A 23,144-nucleotide genomic window follows, 5' to 3' on the forward strand; every position below is an offset into this window, starting at 1 on the left:
ATAATGTTTTCTCTCCACCAGTGACTAGAAAACCTTGTCTCTGAAGCAGGAAAGAGGCTACATCCTGTGTTTTAATGGCAAATCCAAACTCTTATTTGATCTTTACTTTTCACTAAGCAAGGAGGGATCCACGTTTTTTGTGGCCTGAATCTTACACAGTTTGGGGGCCTTCTTTAAAAATAGAAAATGACAAATACAATATGTCCTTCCAGTGCCACCCAGCAGGAAGAAAAATGCGTTGGAGAAATGGTAAGAATAGTGTTCTTAACGGATTGCAGTGGGAATAGCTCACTTATGCAAATTTTACTGGAATGTGTAATCCTCTCTCAGAGCTTTACAAAGGGCATGCTAGTGAGGAAGCCAATGATGTTAAAGTGCCATTCACATTACACTGTATTTGCCTCTGCTTCTAGGTGCACATTTAGTCACAAAATATGTTTTCAACACTAAAGAAAAATTCTTACAATTTCCATTTACTGAATTGCAATCATATCTTTTTTTTTCCTGTTTGAGACTACAAACACACTATTTTGATGCGAATTGTATTTCCCAAGTGTCCCTAGTCTTAAACCTCCACATTTTTATTTAGTCTCTGAGATAGCTAATTGCATTCTTTTCATATGGATTTTGTGATTTAACTTCAGAAAGGAAAAGTATTTCTCACTTATAGTAGAAAAGGAGCCCTTTCTGCCCCTCCCCTGAAACTCTACACCAATATGAAAGTAGAACAAGGTTTGTGAGAGAAGAATGCCATGGGTACTATGTGAGGGCACTCAAGCCACACACCAGAGACATTAAGAAAGAAATCCTGAAATCTCTTTAGACCCACTGGAGGATTATAGAGGCTGCATTTGTTTTCCATGCTGCTGTAACAAATTGTCACAAATTTAATGGCTTAAAACAACAAAAATTTATTGCATTATGGTTCTCTAAGTCTGAAAACCAGAGCAGGCCTCCATGAGTTAAAATCAAGGTGACAGCAGAGCTCTTTTCCTCTCTGAGATCTCCAGGAAGAGTCTGTTTGCTTTCTTTTTCAGTCTTCCAGAGGCTATCTGCATCCCTTGCCTCATGGCTTCCTTCCTCCATCTTCAGAATCAGCAAAATTATATTTCTCTGATTCTTCTGTAGCGGTATCTTCCTCTGACCACAATGAGGACAATTTTATCCATTTTTAGAGACCCATGTGAATACTTTTGGCCCACCAGAAAATCCAAGATATCACTGATCTTAAGGTCTTTATCTTAATCATATCTAAAAAGTCTCTTTTGCCAACCAGATAATATATTCACAGGTTTTGGGGATTAACACCTAGACATCTTTGCACTTCTGCCTACTGTGGTGGGTAGGTAGAATGACCAGAGTCTTCGAGAGATAAATCCTACAAAAATGTGTTCATAGCTGCCACCATTATTCAAGAATGAAAAGATAGAGTTCTCAATGGAAAAGTTAGTAGAGTGAGAAGAAGGTTTTGCTGTGTAATATGGTTAGGAGGGATTGCCAAAGAGGAACCAGGGATAGAAAAGAGAAAAAAGCTACTCCCAAGCTTCTCACTTGGGTACAGGGATAAATGGCAGTGACATTAGTGAAGACTGGGATGAGAAGAGAGAAGATTGGATGGTTGACATACTGACCTAAGGTTGCTGTGAAACTTATGCTAAATGCAGATGAAAATGTGCATAATCCCATGGAACTAAAGTTAAAAACAAGCAAACAAATGGAAAGATCTGCACTGGAGAGTCTAATAGCATATATTTACTCATTCAATGAATATTTCTGAATACCTCCTGAGTGCTTGACATGGGAAATAGGACAGGGAACTGACCAAGTGCAATCGGACCTTATTCAGTGTTTACTTTTCCAGTGAGTATGATGTAGAAGCAGTAAAGCCAAGTGATGAAGAGCAGGGAACCTGTGTCAGATTGCCTGGCTGAGTCTTCATTCTGCTACTTTCTACAGGATCACCTTCAACAATTTTTTTAATCTTACTGTGCTTCATTTTCCTTTCATCTAGGATGGACATTATAATAAAAGTACATGTTTTTATAGTTTTGTTGTGAGTTAGTACACATAACTTTCCTAGAACAGTTCTTGACATATAGTAGATTTTAAATAGATAATAATTACAATTATGCAAAGACAAGAAAGCAATTAAGGAAGGGGTATTCTTGAAATAAGAGATTGGCTGGTCTCAAATGGAAAGTAATGGACAGGAAGTTGAGGGCATAAGGAGTCTCAGAAAATAATTTCTTCTTTATAAGTCTTCTTGTTGCTGTTCTTTGGAATCCTTAGTTCCCAGGCTTCTCTATTCTGTAGCATATTTCTAAGAATTACACAAGCTAGTAGTAATATTCAGTCTCTTGGGATGCCAATCACCTATATACCAAAATATATGCTACTCACTGATAAAATTCAGTATTTAAATTGCATATTAAAAACATTTATACTCAATTTATGTAACCCAGTCTAATAAAGGAGTTACAGTAAGTCAGTAAACAGCTCCTTCTTATTTCTTCCACATCTCATATGAGGCCATTCTGTTTCAAGTCAACACCCAAGGGAAACTATCAGAAATAAAATTTGAAAAGGAAGGAATTTTAACACGTGTCCTTTTTTTGATACAGTGAAAATAAACAGAAGATCTACCAGACATTGGCCCCAACTTTTTAAAGTTTTGGAATGAAAAACATGAATTAGAAAATACTTTTGAATTTTTGTCTTTAATCTCTGTTACACTTACTATTTTGGGGGGGGGTGAATTCCTTGAGTATCTCTCTGTTTTCATTCACAGAAAAGAGAGGACCAGAGACTTGGATTATAATAAAATCTTGGGGAAAGAGTAAAATTCTCAACATAGGTAACATAGACTGAACAGTTATTATATATCAGACACTGTACGGAAATGCTATATGTCATTTATTCCTCACAGTAATTCCACAAGGCAGGTGTGACCTTTTGTTTTTAAAATGAAAAAAGTAAGAAATCAAGTAATTTGCCTAATGGAGGAAGCCCTGGCTGTACTTGAGATACTTTTTATTTGGGTTTATCACTGTTTTATTCACTCATTTATGTCATGTACATTAAGCACTTAATACATGCCAGGCAATTTTCAAGAATGGTCTCTTTTTATGAAATATTCTATGTTTTCTTCTGGTTATTGGTGAACAAGATTACCAAAAATTTTTAGAAGATTCATGGTGCAAAATTAATTATATTGTTCCCACAGAGCAATGGCAGACTTAGGAAAATGCAGTAATAAAATTGAAAACCTGCTAAGTATTTTGCACATGTTCAAAGATTTTATCTTTATAACAAATATTAAATTGGGCATCCTATTTGCAGGAGAAACGGACAGTTGAAGAAGTTAAGTGACTTGCAGAACTAATTGGTGATAGAGCTAGAATTGCCCAATATGTCCAGAGAAATATTTATCTCTGGAAATACTGAGAAAATGGCTGAGGACTCAAATGAGGAAGGATATGCAGCATATCTCATACCCTCTGCTGTTCTTCACAGTGTACATTGCCCTGTTAAAAGCTTTAGGAAACTCCTATAGTAGTGAAACCTGTTTAAAATTGTTGAATTAATCATCCTTAAGTTTATACAACCATATAGGCTGGATTATAGCAAATGACACCAATTTAGTCTAAGTACTGCACATCCTGTTTAGATGTGCAGTACTTAGATTAAATTATGTAGATGACACCTGGGTCATCTACATACTTTGTGGGACCCAGTGCAAAATAAACATGTCTTGGAGGCTCTTGCTCAAAAAGCAGGAAAAATATATCATTAAAAGTATTAAATATAATTTCTTTTCCTTTTTTTCTACAGTTTCTCTCACATGTCATGGCATTATTATGTGCTAGTCAATGTTCTAAGTAAAGACAATTAAAATTTTAAATTATTAGCATAAGTTTTATTATTCATCTTTCTATTATGCAATGCCAGTCCCAATGCAAATATCAGAACAATTAATTTGCCTGTAAAATCACCCAAAGTTATAATTCATAGTTCATAGCTCATAAATATTCCATTGTTAAAATAGAATAATGGAAATTCTGTGAAAAATTATTTCAAGTGTTTTTATTTTACTTCTTGATATGTACACATTTGACAAATGCTCTCTACTCTCAGTTTACTCATAAATAAGGAAGAACTGAAAAGGAAAGAAACTTTGGGTAGTCCTATCTCTCTACCTTTTCTTATATGCATTTTGTAGTGTAAATGGTTTGCTGATAACAGGGAAGAAGTAACAGAAATAAGAGGAATATGATAGGATTCCTTGGTTGTGTTTTTTAGAATAACATTGGCTTCTATTTATAATCAAAGAAAGTTTGGGTTCAAATGGAAAGCATGGCCACCTGGTGTTGTCTGTGCCACAGCCTTTTACCTTGAATTCACTTTGAGTCTCCTTGAATTCCCACATTGTGGGTTCATCAGAATTCTGTGCCCACAAGGTATCAGGAAGGCGACATACAAACAGGATGGCAAGAACTGGTGGCCACACATGTTGCATGTATCTCCTCTGCTTATATGCACACTCTCTTGTCATAATCAAAATTGAATTTCACTTACAACATACAAGTTCAAAAATAAAGTTATTAAGTATTTCAAGGCAGCGACCAAAGAGCAATAAACCAAGAAACCAAGTACGGGGCCTTCTGAGAGCAGAGTCCTGTGTAACTGCACAGGTCAAAAGCGCATGCAGCTGTCCCAGTGTTTAGCCCAACCCAACATGATGTAAAATTCAATATTTTTAGATTTTCAAAACACTATTTTTTATTTCTAATAGAAACAATGCTCTTTTACCATCATTACTGTCAATTAAAACTGCAATCCCCCCAAAAATGCAACCCATGTTCAGATTTGTGTTTTAGTGTTCTAGTCATGAGGAACTATTCTTCATTATCTAGCCCTGTGCTTTGAAGCTTTCTTAAAAGGAAGAGTTTATTCTTCCTGTCTATCACCAATTGATCCTTCCATAAAACAAACACAAAACCCCTTACTTGAATATTTTGGTCATATTAAATTGCTCTGAAAGTATGTAAATGCCTATTCTCTCTTTTTCAACTTATCTCAATGGTCGTCTGGAACAAAGAGTTTGCATACCATACTACCAGACTTTGTGTAGCACTGATCTAAAGGATATCTCATTGTTGTATTTTAGTTGTGAAGATAATTGTTTCAGTAAGGAACTGATTAAAAATACTATCTCAGAGTCTTTGAATTCAATTATGAATGATAGAGGGACATATAACTGCCATGTCTCTTTTACATTTCTAGCCTATGAAATAGTCATAAATGATTTTTAAAGAATCAACTTTTGACAGTCTAGATACTTTTACATGATTTGTGTGAAATTCTTTTATAAATAATAAAATAATAGTAAAATTAGTTAATTAAAATTTGCAAATCAATATTATGTATTAAACACATGATTTTTCCTTAGATTAGAATTCTGATGGGGAAAAGCAAGCATCCAGACCCACTGAATACCTTTTCGTAAGTACTGTTGGCATTCCAGAACCTTTTGAAAAGTGTGGTTGGATTGGAAAGAGTTCCTAAAGAGAAATGGAAAGTCTAGCCACATTTGTTCCTCTTTCTCCCAGTCATATTTGTTTTCTGCAGCATTCTCTGAGGGTTATTCCCTTACTCTTTCACCTCAGAGCTTTTTGGAAAACTTATCAAGGTTTCCAAGTGTTTGGCACTTACTGCTACTAAACACATTTCCTTTTCCTCAACTTCCAATTAGTTAAATCAAGAAAGAAGCAAAAAGAAATTAGGACAGCCAAATTTCATGTGTTGTCGCACAAAGGAAATGGGAGCAAGAAGGAGAACATCAAAGGATTTTCCAAAAGGAAAGAAGCTGAATTTACTATGACCACTCAGTCGCCAACAGTCTGAAAGATGTTAGGGAGATGATGGATGCCTAGTTCTAACATTATACGAAAAATGAGAGTCTTCTGCTTTTTAAATATATAAGATACTTCCTGAAACATTAAGAAAGAATCTCTGAGGAAGAAAATACTTGTGAACTTTTCTTCATGGAAATGGTATGCAGAGAGGAATATTTGGAGAAAAGTTAGAGAGCAAGTTAATATTTAATGAGATCAAAAAAAATTAAAACTATAAAAATAAAGTCTTGAAAGCTGTGTCTTCACTCAGTCACCACCCAGGCAAGCACATCACAAAGCTCAGCCTTCATTGAAAATTTACCAACAGCAAAGTAATTTTTTAAATTCTTTTGAAACCAAGCACCAAGACAAATTAATTAGCAAGATTTTTCCTTGGTCCATGGAAGATTAATTTCTACATGGATCTAAAAGACATCAAAATAACTCCAAAGTTAATATCTCCATAAAATTAATTTATTTTATTTGGTCCTCAGGATTATACTAGATTTTGGAGATTTTGCATGTCTAAGAAGCATTAAAGCAATGCATTTTTTCCCAACCATTTGTTCATTTTAGTTGCTTTTGTAGTTTAGAAACTTTAAAGCTATTACAGTTGGCTATTAAACAACATGGTTTGAACTGCACACATCTACATGTACACACAATTTTTTTGATAAATACAGTACAGGAGTATAAATATTTTCCTTTTCCTTATGATTTTCTTAATAGTAATATTTTCATTTCTCTAGCTTACTTCATCATAAGAATACAATATAATACATATAAATAAAACATTTTTAAAGTTCAATTAGCCAACATATATTACATCATTAGTTTCGGATGTATTGTTCATTAATTCATCAGTTGTGTATAACATCTAGCGCTGCTCACATCACAAGTCCTCCTTAATGCCCATCATCCAGTTACCCCATCTTCCTACCCACCACCCCTCCTGCAACCCACAGTTTGTTTCTTATAATTAAGAGTCTCTCATGGCTTTTCTCCCTCTCTGATGACTTTCCCTTCAGTTTTCCCTCTCTTCCCCCATGATCCCTCTGGGCTATTCTTATACTCCACATATGAGTGAAACCATACTATAATTATCTTTCTCTGACTGATTTATTTCACTCAGCATAACACCATTCAATTCCATCCATGTCAAGGTAAATTGTAAGTATTCATCTTTTCTGATGACTGAATAGTATTCCATTATATTTATACACAAACTACACACACACACACACACACAACATTTTCTTTACCCATTCATCTGTCGATAGACATCTTAGCTCTTTCCGCAGTCTGCCTATTGTGGACATTGCCACTATAAGCATTGGAGTACAGTGCCTCTTTGGATCAATACATTTGTATCATTGGGGTAAATACCTAATAGTGCAACTGCTGGGTTATAGCGTAGCTCTATTTTTAACTTTTTAAGGAAACTCCATACTGTTTTCCAGAGTAACTGTACCAACTTGCATTCCCACCAACAGTGTAAAAGGGTTCCCCTTCCTCACCACAATGTATTTTTCCCGTCTGCTAGTTTTAGACATTCTGGCAGTCTGAGGTGGTATCTTTTAATGGTTTTGATGTATTTCCCTGAATCCAAGTGATGTGGAGCATTTTTTCATGTGTCTGCTGGCCATTTGTATTTCTTCTTTGGGGAAATGTCTCTTCATGTCTTCTACCCATTTCTTGACTCACTTATTTGGTTTTGGGGTGTTGAGGTTAATAAGCTCTTTATAGATTTTGGATACTAGCCCTTTATCTGATATGTCATTTGCAAATATCTTCCCCATTCAGTAAGTCGTTTTTTAGTTTTATTGTTTCTTTTGCTGTGCAGAAGCTTTTTATCTTGATGAAGTCCCAATAGGTCCTTTTGTTTTTGTTTCCCTTGCCTTTGGAGATGTGTCTAGCTGTGGCTGAGGTCACAGGAGTGGCAGCCCAATTTCTCCTCTAGGATTTTGATGGATTCCTCTCTCACATTTAGCTCTCTAACCCGTTTTCAATTTATCTTTGTATGGTGTAAGAAAATGGTACAATTTCATTCTTCTGCCATGTGGCTGTCCTATTTTCTTAGCACCATTTATTTAGACTGTCCTTTTTCCATTGGATATTTTTTTCCTGCTTTGTCGAAGATTAGTTGACAATAGAGTTGAGGGTCCATTTCTGGGTTCTTTCTTCTGTTCCATTGATCTATATGTCTGTTTTTGTGCCAGTACCATACTGTCTTAATGATGACAGCTTTGTAATAAAGCTTGAAGTCCGACATTGTGATGACACTAACTTTGGTTTTCTTTTTAAACATTCCTTTGGCTATTTGGAGTCTTTTCTGGTCTCATACAAATGTAATAATTATTTGTTCCAGTTCTATGAAAAATGTCAATGGTATTTTGGTAGGGATTGCTTTGAATGTGACGATTGCTCTGGATAGCATAGACTTTTTTTTTTTTTTTTTAAGATTTTATTTATTTATTTGACAGGCAGAGATCACAAGTAGGCAGAGAGGCAGGCAGAGAGAGCGGGGGAAGCAGGCTCCCTGCAGAGCAGAGACCCCGACACGGGGCTCGATCCCAGGATCCTGATATCATGACCCGAGCGCAAGGCAGAGGCCTTAACCCACTGAGCCACCCAGGCGCCCCTAGCATAGACATTGTAACAATATTTATTCTTCTAATCCAGGAATATGGACTATTTTTTCCATTTGTATGTGTGTGTGTGTGTGTGTCTTTTTCAAGAAGTATTCTGTAGTTTTTAGATTATAGATCCTTTATGTTTTTGGTTAGGTTTATTCCTATGTATCTTATGGGTTTTGGTGCAATTGTAAGTTGGGTTGATTCCTTAATTTCTCTTTCTTCTGTCTTATTGTTACTGTATAAAAATGCAACTGGTTTCTGTGCATTGATTTTTATATCCTGCCATGTTGCCAAATTCGTATATAAGTTCTAGCAATTTTCGGGTATTTGGGGTTTTCCACATAAAGTATCATGTCATTAGTGTAAAGTGAGAGTTTGACTTTGCCAATTTGAATGCCTTTTATTTCTTTTTGTTGTCTGATTGCTGAGGCTGATATAATACTATGTTGAACAACAGCAGTGAGAGTGGGTATCCCTGTCATGTTCCTGACCTTAACTGAGAAGCTCTCAGTTTTTCCTCATTGAGAATGATATTCACTGTGGGCTTTCCATAGATGGCTTTTATGGTTTTGAGGTATGTTCCCTTTATACCTACACTGGGGAGAGTTTTAATCAAGAAAGGATGTTGTGTTTTGTCAGATGCTCTTTCTGCATCAGTTGAGAGGATCATATGGTTCTTGTCCTTTCTTTTATTAATGTGATATATCATGTTGATTGATTTGTGAATGTTGAACCACCCTTGTAGCCCAGGAATAAATCCTGCTTGGTCATGGTGAATAATCCTTTCAATGTACTACTGGATCCTATTGGCTAGTATCTTGGTGAGGATGTTTGAATCCATGTTCATCAGAGATACTTATCTGTAATACTCCTTTTTTGGTGGGGTCTTTATCTGGTTTGGGGATCGAGGTAATTCTTGCTTCATAGAATGAGTTTGGAAGTTTTTCTTCCATTTCTGTTTTTCGAAACAGCTTCAGAAGAATAGGATTTGGTTCTTTTAATGTTTGGTAGAATTCCCCTGGGGAGCTATACAGCCCTGGACTGTTGGGAGATTTTTGATGATTTCTTCAATTTCCTTGCTGTTTATGAGTCTGTTCAGGTTTTCTATTTTTTCCTGTTTCAGTTTTTGTAGTTTATAAGTTCCTATTTCTTCCAGATTGCCTAATTTGTTGGCATATAATTGCTCATAGTATGTTCTTAAAATTGTTTGTATTTCCTTGGTGTTGGTCTTGATCTCTCTTCTCTCATTCATGATTTTAATTTGGGTCCTTTTTCTTTTCTTTTTGATAAGTCTAGCTAAGGGTTTATCAATCTTATCAATCCTTTCAAAGAACCAGCTTCTAGTTTCGTGACCTCTTCTACTGTTCTTTTGGTTTCTAGTTCATTGATTTCTGCTCTAATATTTATTATTTCATTTCTTTGCTTGGTTTAGGGTTTCTTTACTGTTCTTTCTCCAGCTCCTTTAGGTGTAAGGTTAGATTGTGGATTCGAGACTTTTCTAATTCTTTGAGAAAGACTTGTATTGCTTTAGCACGTTCCCTCTTAGGACCACCTTTGCTGTATCCCAAAGGTTTTGAATCATTGTGTTTTCACCTTCATTTGATTCCATGAATTCTTTAAAATTTTTCTTTAATTTCCTTGTTGACCGATTCATTCTTTATTAGGATGCTCTTTAACCTCCAAGTGTTTGATTTCCTTCCAAATGTTCAAGTTTCAAAACACTGTGGTCTGAAAATACACAGTGAATAATCCCAGTCTTTTAGTGCCAGTTGAGATCTGATTTTGTGACCCAGTATGTGATCTCTATTCTGGAGAATGCTCATGTAAAATCGAGAATATGTACTCTGTTGCTTTAGGATATGATGCTTGTATATATCTATGAAGTCCATCTAGTACAGTGTGTTATTCAAAGGCCTCATTTCCTTGTTAAACTTCTGCTTAGATGATCTGTCCACTGCTGTGAATGAGGGTGTTGAAGTCCCCTACAATTTTTGTATTATTATCAATGTGTTTGTTTAATTTTGTTACTAATTGGTTTATATGATTGGCTGCTCCCAAGTTAGGAACATAGATATTTATAATTGTTAGATCTTCTTTTTGCACATACCCTTCAAGTATGATATCATGCCCCTCTTCAACCCTTCCTACAGTCTTTGTTTTAAAATCTAATTTGTCTCATGTAAGGATTGCTACCCCATCTTTCTTTTGATGCCCACTAGCATGATAAATGGCTCTGTACCCCCTCACTTTCAATATGGAGAAGTCTTTAGGTATAAATGAGTCTCTTGTAGTCAGCATTAGATGGATCTGGCTTTTTTATCCACTCTGATACAGTGTTTTTTGATTGGAGCATTTAGCCCATTTACTTTCATAGTAACTATTGAAAGATAGGAATTAGTGCCATTGTATGTCCACCTGTAAAGTCCCTGTTTCTGTAGATTTTCTCCATTTATTTCTGATCTGTGTTACTTTTGGGCTGTCTCCTTGCTTAAAGAACCCCTTTTAATATTTCTTGTAGGGCTATTTGGAGATCACAAATTATTTTAGTTTCTGTTTGTCCTGGAAGCTCTTTATCTCTTCTTCCATTTGAATGACAGCCTTGTAAAGTATTCTTGGCCACATGTTTTTTCCCATTTAATATCCTGAATATATAATGCCAGCCCTTTCTGGCCTGCCAGGTTTCTGTGGATAGGGCTGCTGCCAGTCTAATGTTTCTACCATTGTAGGTTAAGGAACTCTTGCCTCAAACTGCTTTCAGGATTTTCTCTTTATCTCTGAAATTTGCAAACTTCACTATTATATGTCAGGGTGTGGATCTATTTTCATTGATTTTGAGGGCAGTTCTCTCTACCTCCTGGACATGAATGCCCGATTCCTTCCCAGATTAAAGAACTTCTCAGCTGTGATTTGCTCAAATATACCTTATCTCTCTCTCTCTCTCTCTTTCTTCTTCCTCTGGGACCCCAATAATTCAGCATTGCTGATTTCTTAAAATCTCCCTTCATGGTCGATTAGTTGTTTTTCTCTCTTTTCCTCAGCTTCCTTCCTTTCCATCACCTTGTCTTCTATGTCACTCTACTGCTTCATTTATCCTAGCTTTTAAAGCATGCGTTTTTAGACCCCATCTCAGTTAAAGTATTTTTATTTTTGGCCCAATTATATTTTATTTCTAAACAAGAGATTCTCTAGTGTCTTTAATGATTTTTTTTTAAACCCAGCTAGTAACTTTATAATCATTGTCCTGAATTCCAGCACTGACATTTGATTTACATCCATGTTGATTAGATCTGTGACAGGAAGTATTACCTCTAGTTCCTTCTTCTGTTGTGAATTCCTCCTTCTAGTCATTGTGCCCAGAGAAGAATGAATAAAAGAGAGAACAAGATCAAAAATATCAAGCATGACTCAAGTGAAATACACACTAGACAAATTAAAAAATGTCAGAAACCAAAAAAGAAAAGAAAGAGGAGAAAAAAAGGGGTGATGGAGGAAAAGAGACTATAATCTCCCAAGTGAACGAAACAGGCTGATCCACTTGGTCCTAGGTGTATTTTGGTCTGTTGGTTAGAAGACACTAAATCCTAAAATTGTAAAAAAAAGCAAAACTTATATATGTAAAATTGAATACAGTAGGAGGAAGCCAAAAATGAAGAATATATCTATAAATTGTAAATGTTAAAATGAAATTTAAAAAAAGACTTAAAACAAAGAGTTGCTAAAATAAGAAACTAGTTGAAAAGGAAAAAAGAAAAAGAAGAAAAGGAAAATTGTAAACTGAAAGATAAAAACATCTTGAGGAAAAAAGTCAAATTTTATATACTATTTTCCCCTTGAGCTAAAGTTTTTGGAGTCATATGTGCTCCAAAAACTTGGTATTCGCCTGATGTACCAGCTGGTCTTCTGTGGGAGTGGCCTGCTGCACTGATTCTCAGGTGTCTTTGCCTGGGCGGAGTTGTACCACCCCTTTCCAGGAGGCAGGGCTCAGTGTAAGCTCCTTCTATTGCTCCATGTGACTTTTGTTCCCTGAAAGCTTTCATAAAACCTCTCTTTTTGGAAGTCCCCCTTTTTTTCATAAGCCCTCAGGGAAAAGCAGTGTTCACTTTTGTGTGAGGCCAGACTTTACAGACTCCTATGGTGCTCATATAAGTCGATTCTCCTAGGGGAAGGAGAAGGATCACTACATATCTGTGCTTTGCAAGATCCCTGCACAGAGAGCAATTGACCAGTCCTGCCAGGTTCTGGGTTTATGGAAAACTGGCTGAAAGCCCACTCCTGGGCTCACTGACCATAGACAGTTTTCCTTGCTCCAATGCTTGGGAATTCTGCTGGCTCAGGTACCCCTGTTCTTTTTGTGACTCCAGGGATCCTGAGATCACACTGTCCCACCTAGGATTCTGCCCTGCTTCACCACCTGAGAACCCTTCAGTCAGGAATATCCCCCACTAGAGCAAACTTCTAAAAGTTCAGATTTTGCTCTCCAGGGCTATATCACCTTCCAGTAGCTGGTTTATGGAGGGTCTATCACCCCACCCCTTATTTTCCTATATACCCCCTCAGATTCACTTGTCTGCACCTCATACCTTGCAGTAAGTGGCCACTTTTCTATTTGTAGAATTCCAGCAATTGTTTTCTAACATCTGAGGTTGAATTCATCAGTATTAGAATGATTTGATAGTTATCTAGCTAAATTCAAGGGACCAGATGAAATGAGATGCCCTACTCTTCCACCATCTTGTCTCCCTCCCCACAATCTTTTTTTTTTTTTTTTAATTGACTGTGTTGGTAAGGCTTCTAGTCAACTCTAGACTATTAGTAGTTAAGTTTTGGGGGAGCCAAAAGTTAAAAATATGAATTTTTGACTCCATGAAAGTCAGAGCCCTTAACATGTGCATTGCTCATAGATCAACTATATATCCAAAGTCCTGTTGACCAATAACTACATTAGATGGAAAAAGGAAGTTTTTCTACTCACTAGTAAAAATGAAAAAAGAAGAAAATCCTGAACCATTTAAACTGAGGAAAATACATTTGTTAACAGACACATTTAAATAAATCACTTCAGCACCAGCCAAAATATCACATGCTACATATTTATTATCAATTTTGCAAAGTTCTCTTGGAAAGCTATTCAATATTTGATTGTATAAACCAGTAGTGTAAGTTATACATGATATTTATTTATTTCTAATCTAAAATTATAGTTCCAGGGAAAGTGTGAAACTGTATTATTTGTAAACATAATACAATATAAGATATATAATTAGTGAATCAGACTAATCAAATTTATTTCTCATTCTGAGATATGTCTAATATTGCTACATAAATCACAAGATTATCACAAGGTGTCACAACATAATGTTGCTGTGGTGAGTGCAGTAGCAAGAAGACTAATTCTTTGGCTGTTTCAGGGTGCACTTCATCAAGTGATTGTAGCTGTGAAGGCTAGAGGTCTTGTCCCTATTTTGGAGGATGAATGGTCAAACTAATTCATTCACTCAGTAAATCAACTCTTCTTTACTTAGCCCTTATTCTGGGCTAAGTATTACACTAATTGCAGGGGTTATAACAAATACAGAAGAGATAGACATGGTCTTGGCCTTTATGGGCCATATAGCCTAGCAACTCTTTATACTTTATCTGTTCCTACAGTTCAAGACCAAGTTCACATACTAATTCACTTGAGATCTGCCCTACAGAATTCACTTATTCATTCATCCATTCATTCTGTCAACAACTTTTGAGTAATATTCTGGCCTAAGCATCCTGTTAGATTTTTAGACTACAAAGATTTAAAACGAACAGACAAAAAAAAAAAAAAAAAGAACAAAGAAAAAACAAAACAAAACAAAAAACTTTTTACTTTTGAAGAATTTACAGTCTGATGAAAAACATATAATAAAAAATTTCACAACTATCAGCATTTTAGATAAAGGACATATATGACAATACAGTTTAGTAATTTAAGAAAATTAACAAGTGAATAACACATGAACCACAGAGCATACCAGAAGAGACTTAGGCAGAAATATGTCTATTAGAACATGGAAGATTCCAGCCACATACTGTCTTTTGATCTTGGACATGTCCTTGTCTTTGTGTTTCAGTGTTTCAGTGTTTTCAAGACTTCCTTAAATTGCTTTATATTGTGTCAAAAATGATGCTCCTTGTCTTATTAATATGATTCCTTTGTTTACGAAATGTGAATGGTCTGCTTAGTGCAGTAATGAACTTATTTTCATTCCTATTTAATAGTGAAGACATATAATGTTAGAAATTTCCTTTGAATGTAACTGTAGTCATATAATGTTGATGTGTAGTATACATATGCTCATTAACTTATAAATAGATGTGATGATCTTTTTAATTTTTTCTTTGACCCATTAATGAAGGACAATGATTTAAAGCTGTAGTTAATGGTTGTTTGAGGTTTTATTTTTTTTCTTTTCTTTTTTCTTGTTCAAACTTAGGTTAATATCTAATTTTAATACATCTTAGTCAAAAATTATAGTATGTGCAATTTCTGCTTTTATATTTATTTAGAATTTTCCCCATGGTGTGGTCTGTTTTCAACTACATAAATAACAAGTATTTAGGGAAAAAAATCCCTTGTAGTTCATGGCATGAAGTTGACTAAACAGTGTTTATATTTCTATTTCAATTTTGTCAACTTCAGATCAAAATATTAAAATAATATTTGAAGTAAATATGTTGAATTTTTGCATTTTAGTTCTATTTATATTTGGTTTAAGTTCTATTTTTTTAAAAGAATTTCTCTTTTAGATATGTTGGTCTCTGCCAGTTCTTAAAGTTTCATGCCTATTATACCTTTATTCTGTGCTGTTATATAAGATAATTTGTGCCCCCTTTAATACTTTTTGCCTTGGAACCTGTCTTGCCTGAGACTGAAACAATGATCAATCTGCTTTAAAATTCTCAAATACCTGCATATCCTTGCTTCTCATTGGAAGGGAGCAGGAAAGGATAGAATTTGGTTAACTTCTATGTCAAAGCTGGTATGTATGAGATCTAGAAATTTTGTTTTTCTTTGACTAGAACATTAAAATAGCAGATGGAGAATCAACCCTATGAACATGCATACCAGCTTTTAGTTTGCTTTTATTAATTGTTCATGTAGCTTAGATTAATAGTTCTTAATAAAAAGTGTGAGTTGTAAGACCTCTTTTGCATGAATATCAGTGATTAAATTCTAAAGTATTACTAGTAGAAAAGAAAACAACTTAATGTAAGCAAATATAACTATTATCTGAAAACCCAAATTCTTCTAATTAACCATTTAATATAGTAATTATATCTCACATAGTTATAGTCTACATACTTCTTGATTATTTATGGAAATAATGATAAAAGAATGCTTGGATATACGAGAATTGCATTTTAGTTTTTATTATCAACCTTCTCTTTTTCTAATGTTTAAAATGTTAGAAAAGTGGTAAACTATTTTAGTTTGTGTTCACTTCTTTCATTTTTCATCTAATATTAGGAAGCGCTAAAGAGCAGTAAACCAGATCATTCTGAAAGACAGAGAAAGAAGCCTCTACAAACCACACGTTCCACACCCATTTCCTGAATAATAAAGTAACAGACAGAAAGATAAAAACTGAATTGCTGAAGCAATAATATTGCCACTCACTTCCAAGAAACTCAACAATCTCAGCAGCAATAATGGGCAAAATTTACACTTGTTGATTTTATAAACATATATTTGAAAAGCTCTCAATTGCTCTTTCTCAAGCCCCTAAAACTGGATTGAAGTCTCTTCCTTCCAAAGGCTGAATTGGGGAAATTCTTTGCCACAATTTTTGCAGAACAGAATTTCTTTGCCACAATTTTTGCATTAACAGAAAGTTAATGGAAGCACAGGCTGAAAAGAAGTATATACATGGAATGGTGTTTTGGAGAAAACTGAGTGTGAAACATCAAAAGAGGCAGCACCACTCTGGATAAATCAGGTGTATTCAGCAATCTACGAAGACTGTCCGTACCCAGCCTCCCTTACATCTCATGCTGTCTGTAAGAAAACTGTAATTACCGTACATGCCATTAGACTCTAGGGGAGGAAATCTTCAGGAGAGAGAGGGAGAGAAATCAAAAGTTACTTCTACAAATACATATAATTTAATGTAAGGAAAAGTATGGAAAGAATTTAAAGTAAAGGTTTCACCTTCCCCACTTTCCATATAGGTACTTAAGGGACCACATATAAGATCATCAGATAACTTTCTTCTTTTCAAGGAATAGAATTAACCAGAAAGTAGCTTCTCCAGCTTCACATTCAAGGAAAATAATAATGTATCCTTTGTGCACTGGATGTCTGTTCAAGATACATCCAAGAAATTTGATGTGTTTGTGCTCAAATAGAAAAGACCTCAACATTTCCTAGTCTAACTTGACCACTTACTCACAGTGAAGTCCAGGATAAGATGGGATGGGAAGGAATATAAGGTACCAACTTACTCTAAAATTTCTCATGTCTCTTCTCTGAAAGCTTCCATTTGTCTCTCCACATCCCCACCCCAGTCCTCTCTTGTCTCATGTCTGCTGCCACCCTGCCTCGCCCAAATTCCCTCAATCCCTTTCTTTGTAAATCCAGTTTAAGGTCTTCATAGACCACTGCAGCCCAACCTGTGCAGCACTAGGGAGGGACTGAAATGAGAAGGGGGAGGAGGGACAGAGCAGACAGGAGAACTCAGAAACTGAAAGTACACCAGCCCTGTCAACTTCTCCACGCCCTGTCCCCTTTGTTCACCAATAGAATCAGGAACAGGATGAAGAAATTGAAATATTTTCTCACGTAGGTACAAACCAACAGACATGATGGCTCACTCTTCCAGTGAGACAGATAAAGCAAAACATTTCTTTTTCAATTTCTTTCTAATAGGTTTATGTCCTTCACAGGATAAGAGGGGCTAATACACTGTGAGAGAGATGACACAAACAAGATTCATTAGGTCCGTATTTCTTTCAGGGGCCTTTGAAAGATCTTATGGTCTAAATGATATAGAACTAAATTTTGAAGTGACTGGTAAAGCTATTTATGTATACTAGACAGTTTTCTCAGGATTTATTCCGTTTGTCTCTCAGGCGCTCACAGAGTTCAGTCATCGAGTTTTAGTTCACACATGTGGATAAGCCTCTAGCCTCTCCAAACATTTTAAAAAATCTGTAAATCAAAGACATGTAAAAGGAATTCACATGATCTCATCTGGACTGTGCTTGATCTTGTTTGATATTCCTTAGCGTTCTTCTTAGAATGGGTCTGTAGCGGAGGGGCTGTAACTGATCTCCGTTATTTCAGCACTGGGAACATGAGGCACTTTGCACTGGGTTCAGTTCTGTTCTGTTATGCTACTCCCGTTTGTCAGTAGGTAGAAACTTTTCTCATTCCCCAGAAGGCAGTACCTTCTGTGAATAGTTGCTTTAGACAAGCATTCGTTGTTCAGAGGGTTTGATTCCTCACTGAGCAAAAGCTACAGCATTATAAAGATGCCAGTTTAAATTTTTTTTAAGCTTGAATTTTTTAAAGCTAGAAAGGAACCCTCACTGTTGAGGCAGTCATGAAAGAAAACCTCTTTTCACAACCCCTGAAACAAGTGGATGAAGAGAGTAAGAGTGAAAGTGCAAAGACTGGGAACCTGGCTTTTTTCCAAGAAAAAGAAAAAGCCACAGTTAGAAGAAGTGATTGAACACTTTGGAAATCCCTTTGAAGACCTAATGCAGTGGAACTTTTTTAAATGAATAAAAGCTAAATGCATAATAATTCCATGTAAGAAAATATAAATGAATGTTTGAAGTAGTAAGTAATGAATTTATAAATGTTTAATGTAGTGAGACCAAGCAGTAGCACCCCTTGGTAATGTGTGTTTAGCATTAGCAATGTTGTTACTTGGAGGAGGCAAATGAAAAACCTGGCAGTTTTACCTCTTGTTATTTTGTGTCTTGAATGCTTTGCCTGGTTCACAGTGATGTGATAATATTAGTTATATTAATCACCCTTGTTCAGTAGAATTCTGTACACTTTCCAAACTGAATTTTGAACATGGGTGGAAAAGGCAAAATAATTAAACTTTACTATAAAAGTGTTCCACTCTTTCATATTGTGACTAATGATACATTAAACAAACATATATTACTTATAATAACAGTAGAAGCAGTTGTATTTACATGAAAAATATAGGAACAGATTTTAGCTTAATCAAACACATAATATGAAATTTTAGTATCTTTCCAAATGTATTTCTTAGTAAAGATATATGGAAATCCTGAATATTTGAAGAATTTTGATATAAAAACAAATGTGTGTCGAGGACACTGGAGGTTGAGGTCTAAAATGGAAAGAGTTGAGTGTTTATCACGCTAAAGGAGAATGTGCTTTCTGCTAAATGTGGTATGATATATTGTGTTTTTAGTAGACAGATTGGTTACAGGCCATCGTCTCTAAATAGTTCGAAGGTTTTGTTTTTGTTTTTATTTTGGGGCAGCTTTATTTGATGCCAACTTTCTCTAAATTCATTTCTGTGCCTCCATCACAACTGAGTCAATTTGCTGAAAGTCAGAGAATAATGTTAGACTCCCCACCTGCACACACACACACACACACCTGCACATGCACAGACGAGCAGGCTGGCAGCATTCTGCTTTGGAGTAATGACTTCACTTTGGACCCTGTAGGTGCTGCAGAGGAGTAATGGTCACTTAGCACATAGGTATCTAGACATGAGGAATAACTGATACGGTGGAGTATGACAGAATTCTGAATCAGGAAAAAAAAATAACAGTAACAACAGAATCTTAAGATTGGAAAGGAGTTTAAAAATCATCTAAATCACCTGTCTATCACATTACATTACTTTTCACTCTGACGTTTATTTCTAACCAGTGTTACCTTAGAAAACCACTGATTTCTGATTCTTACTTGAATTTTGTATGTGGATTGATTTCTCAGCCTGCCCCACAATATCTCCTCCGTATGGAAAAATGTTACCTCTTTTTTTTTTTCCAAAGTGTGAAAATAAAGCAATGAGACTGATTTTCTTTTTTGAGTCATATCCGATCTCTAAAAACAGTTCCTAAAATGGAGTTACCAAAATATTCCACATCATGGCAACATGGCTGGAGTAAGCTTTGAGGTAAATATGCTCCAAGATATTTCAGTATTCATTTTATAATCTTACATATCTCTATAATCATATGCTGAACTTTAATACTAAACTTCAGTAACTTTAATACTAAAAGATATACATAAAAACACATTGTGTTTATTATTTAAACAGAACAATAACATAATTTCTTTGTTAGTAGATCTCATTTAGTGAAAGCAGAATCTGACAAAATTTTATCTTGTTCTCACTCAATTGTTTAAACACAAGAAATGGTCCTGACCTGAATTAAAACTGTTTAGTGTCAAATTGAACAGATGCAAACTCACTTATGGAGGGCCTTTTCTTGGAAATAAACTCTTTAATTCAATAACTGCCTAATCCCAGGGTATTCCACAGGCTATGAACAGCTAGTTAAATTCATTTTAAGTACCAAAGAGTATTTCATCAATAACATTTACATATTAATTTAAATTTAATTATACAACATAAAGCACTTAGAACTATTAAATACACAAAGATTATTTTGAATTAGGTGCTCCTAACATCATTAATTTTAATATAATATTGAAAAAATAAATTAGCTATTTAAGGAAATCCTATTGAAGATTATTTGGAACTTACAGTACTCTCAACAGCTACAGAAAAATTACTAGCTGGGCACTTATTGCACATAAATCACAGAATTCAATTAATAAGAAAGACCTTACACTGAAACAGAGTTAAAACAAAGTAAACCTGGTGATTCACAGACCTGTACCCCTGGGGATAAAAATATATGTTTATAAAAAATAAAAAATTATATTAAAAAAACAAATTAAATAAGTTTTCACTTGTTTTGATTTGCTTTGGTTTGACAAAATTGTTATAGAAGTCCATAAACAATAACTAGTTTTAAACTTTCAGTTCTCTAATAATCCCCTGGGATTTTATCACAGAGCTATGCGAATAGGAAAGGACATACTGCTTTGGGTCTCATTTTAGAATTTACCTATTGTGGTACATGAATTTTAATCTACTTTATAAGGGTGGTGTTGAAGTAGATGCTACAACATATTTTAGTAGGTCATTCTAGTATTTAACCACAATTTCTGGCAAGAATGAATTTATTATTTATTGTTCTCTAAGTCCCATGACACTTCTTAAACTTTATTTTCTCTGGAGATTGGTAAATCCTAATAATCGTGCCATATATTATCTTAGAGATAATTAAGCCATCTCTGCTCTAGATATTTTTAGCATTCCTAGTTTCCCATGTATCTAGTTTTTTTACTTTCTATTTTTATTTTGTGAAACAGACTTGCACTATATGATTCTGAGATCTTTTTCTTGCATGCTGTGTAACTTCCAATGTATGCCTTGAGTTTATGTTCTTCACTCTTACAGTATCTCACTACTCTACATCGTTAATGTTATTTATGTTGCAATCCTCTCTTCTTGAACACTTATGATTTAATCATATTTAATTATGAGCAAATTCAGAAGGCTCTTTGCTTCCCCTGTTTTATTATAAGCATCTTCCCAGAATACTTCTTCCCAGGAAACTAAGAAGAAAAGTGAGCTAGTGCCACTGTCAAATTATAGAAAACAGGAGCCCTGTGGATTATCTAGCAAGCCAGAGTTAATTATTCTGTTTTACATGATCTATACTCTAGAAGTTAACTTGATCTTAATCATTTCCATGGAGTGGCTGAATTAATTTAATAATTTAAGTTATAGTTGTGCCATAGTTATAATAGTGTTATGATAGTGTTCTAAGTGCCTTTGGTTAATTTGTCTCTTTTAATATTGGGGAGGAAAGAGTTAAAGTAGCTGGCCTATGATCCATTCACTATCATTGTGAAAGCAGAAATGAGGATGCTGTGGGATGAGGTGGGCAGCAGACTATTTGGTATAATCTCCTTAGAAAAAGCTGAAACTGGGTGTTTTCATAAATGAACCAATATGACTCAAGAGAAAAGAGACCTTATCTACGGAATTCTCTTAGCAAGGATATTCCTCATTTAGGATTATGACAATGAACCTGGACTCTATGGAATTATGGAGGATGAGAAACAGGGAAATTTTCTGACTTTCTGTGGTATCAAATACAGATATTTCATAACCTAAATGCCCCATTCCTGGGTGAGTCAAATAAAGGCAATGAAGCATCACAGGGCTGCAGATGAATGAAATTATGGACCCAGGGGTATACAAAATGGGGAGCAATAAGTTTACTTTTGGAGAGAGAATTTGGAGAATAATCCTGCCGATGTCATCAATAGTCTATGTGCAAGGTAGATGCACCAAAAGACCTCAGCCAATTCCTTTGAGACTAGGACATAAAAAAAGAGCTGCCATGTAGATTCAGGCTGACAAGTAACTGATGGGGAAAAGCAATCTATGTAATTAAGCCCAGTTAAGTATTTCTTGTTGTTATTTCAGCTCACTGGAAGATCCTCAAAGTGAGATAATGGTATAACTTGAATGTTTAAACTAGCAAACTGTTGGTTACACTATCAGAGTTTTTAGAGTTGTTGCCTATCTGGATCCATTTACAATTTATAATGGCACAATTACTGCCAAAGTGCACAAGAGATTTCAGTGTAGAGATCCAGAAATACTGGCATCAAAGTGGAACACTTACTTCATACTTTTGTTAGCTCAAGTTATCCACTATTGAAGAAGTCGCTGGTCCATATCAGTTGTCTGTGACAGGGAACTCATTCTATACCTCACTATTAATGTGATTACCATGGCATTTGACCTATGGTCTCATAGGTCTCTGGGAAACAAGTTATCTAAGAGCTGACTACTGCTGAATCACCTGTCTGCTAGGGATGTGTGCTGAATGGGGGTTCACAGAGAGCATTGTACAGGTTCAAGTGGAAAGTGATAAATGTTTCTTTTGAGGATTGATCATCTCATACTGGCAACATCCGAATAAGATATTACCAACCTGCAAGTGCACAGTAAGGACAGCAATGAAAAAATGAGGAGATGGATGGCATCATTAGAATAAGGAGCTTTTAGAAGTCTTTTCACCTCCGATAGAAGTTGGCACAAGGTCTCCTCTTGGAAGTAGCCTTTCTTTGGATCCCAGAACACATACTTATCCACATTCCAAAAAACATGTCTGTGAAAGTAGTTCTAATATACAAAAATGTCTAGCTCTTGAATCAGTTTGATTTAGTCTCTATGAATCTTTCAGCTTATTTGTGACCAAGTTCCTATCAAAGGCATTCTTCATCTTTAGTTTTCACCTCAACAAACACACACACACACACACACACACATCTATCTCCTCTCCATTTCAGTCTGCATCAGATATTCCTAAAGCTGAATGGCTAAGAAATCCCACCACTGAGATATCTGTGTGCAACTAAAGCAATAAGGAAGATTATTTTATATTTATGAAGAAAGGTGGGCATGGAACAATCAATACTTCTCAAAATATGTTCTTAGATTGGCTACATCAGAATGCCCTAGACCTCAGAATCTCCTAGATAATAAAAAAT

Source organism: Mustela nigripes, chromosome 5 (assembly GCF_022355385.1).
Source record: "Mustela nigripes isolate SB6536 chromosome 5, MUSNIG.SB6536, whole genome shotgun sequence".
Classification (NCBI taxonomy): Eukaryota; Metazoa; Chordata; class Mammalia; order Carnivora; family Mustelidae; genus Mustela; species Mustela nigripes.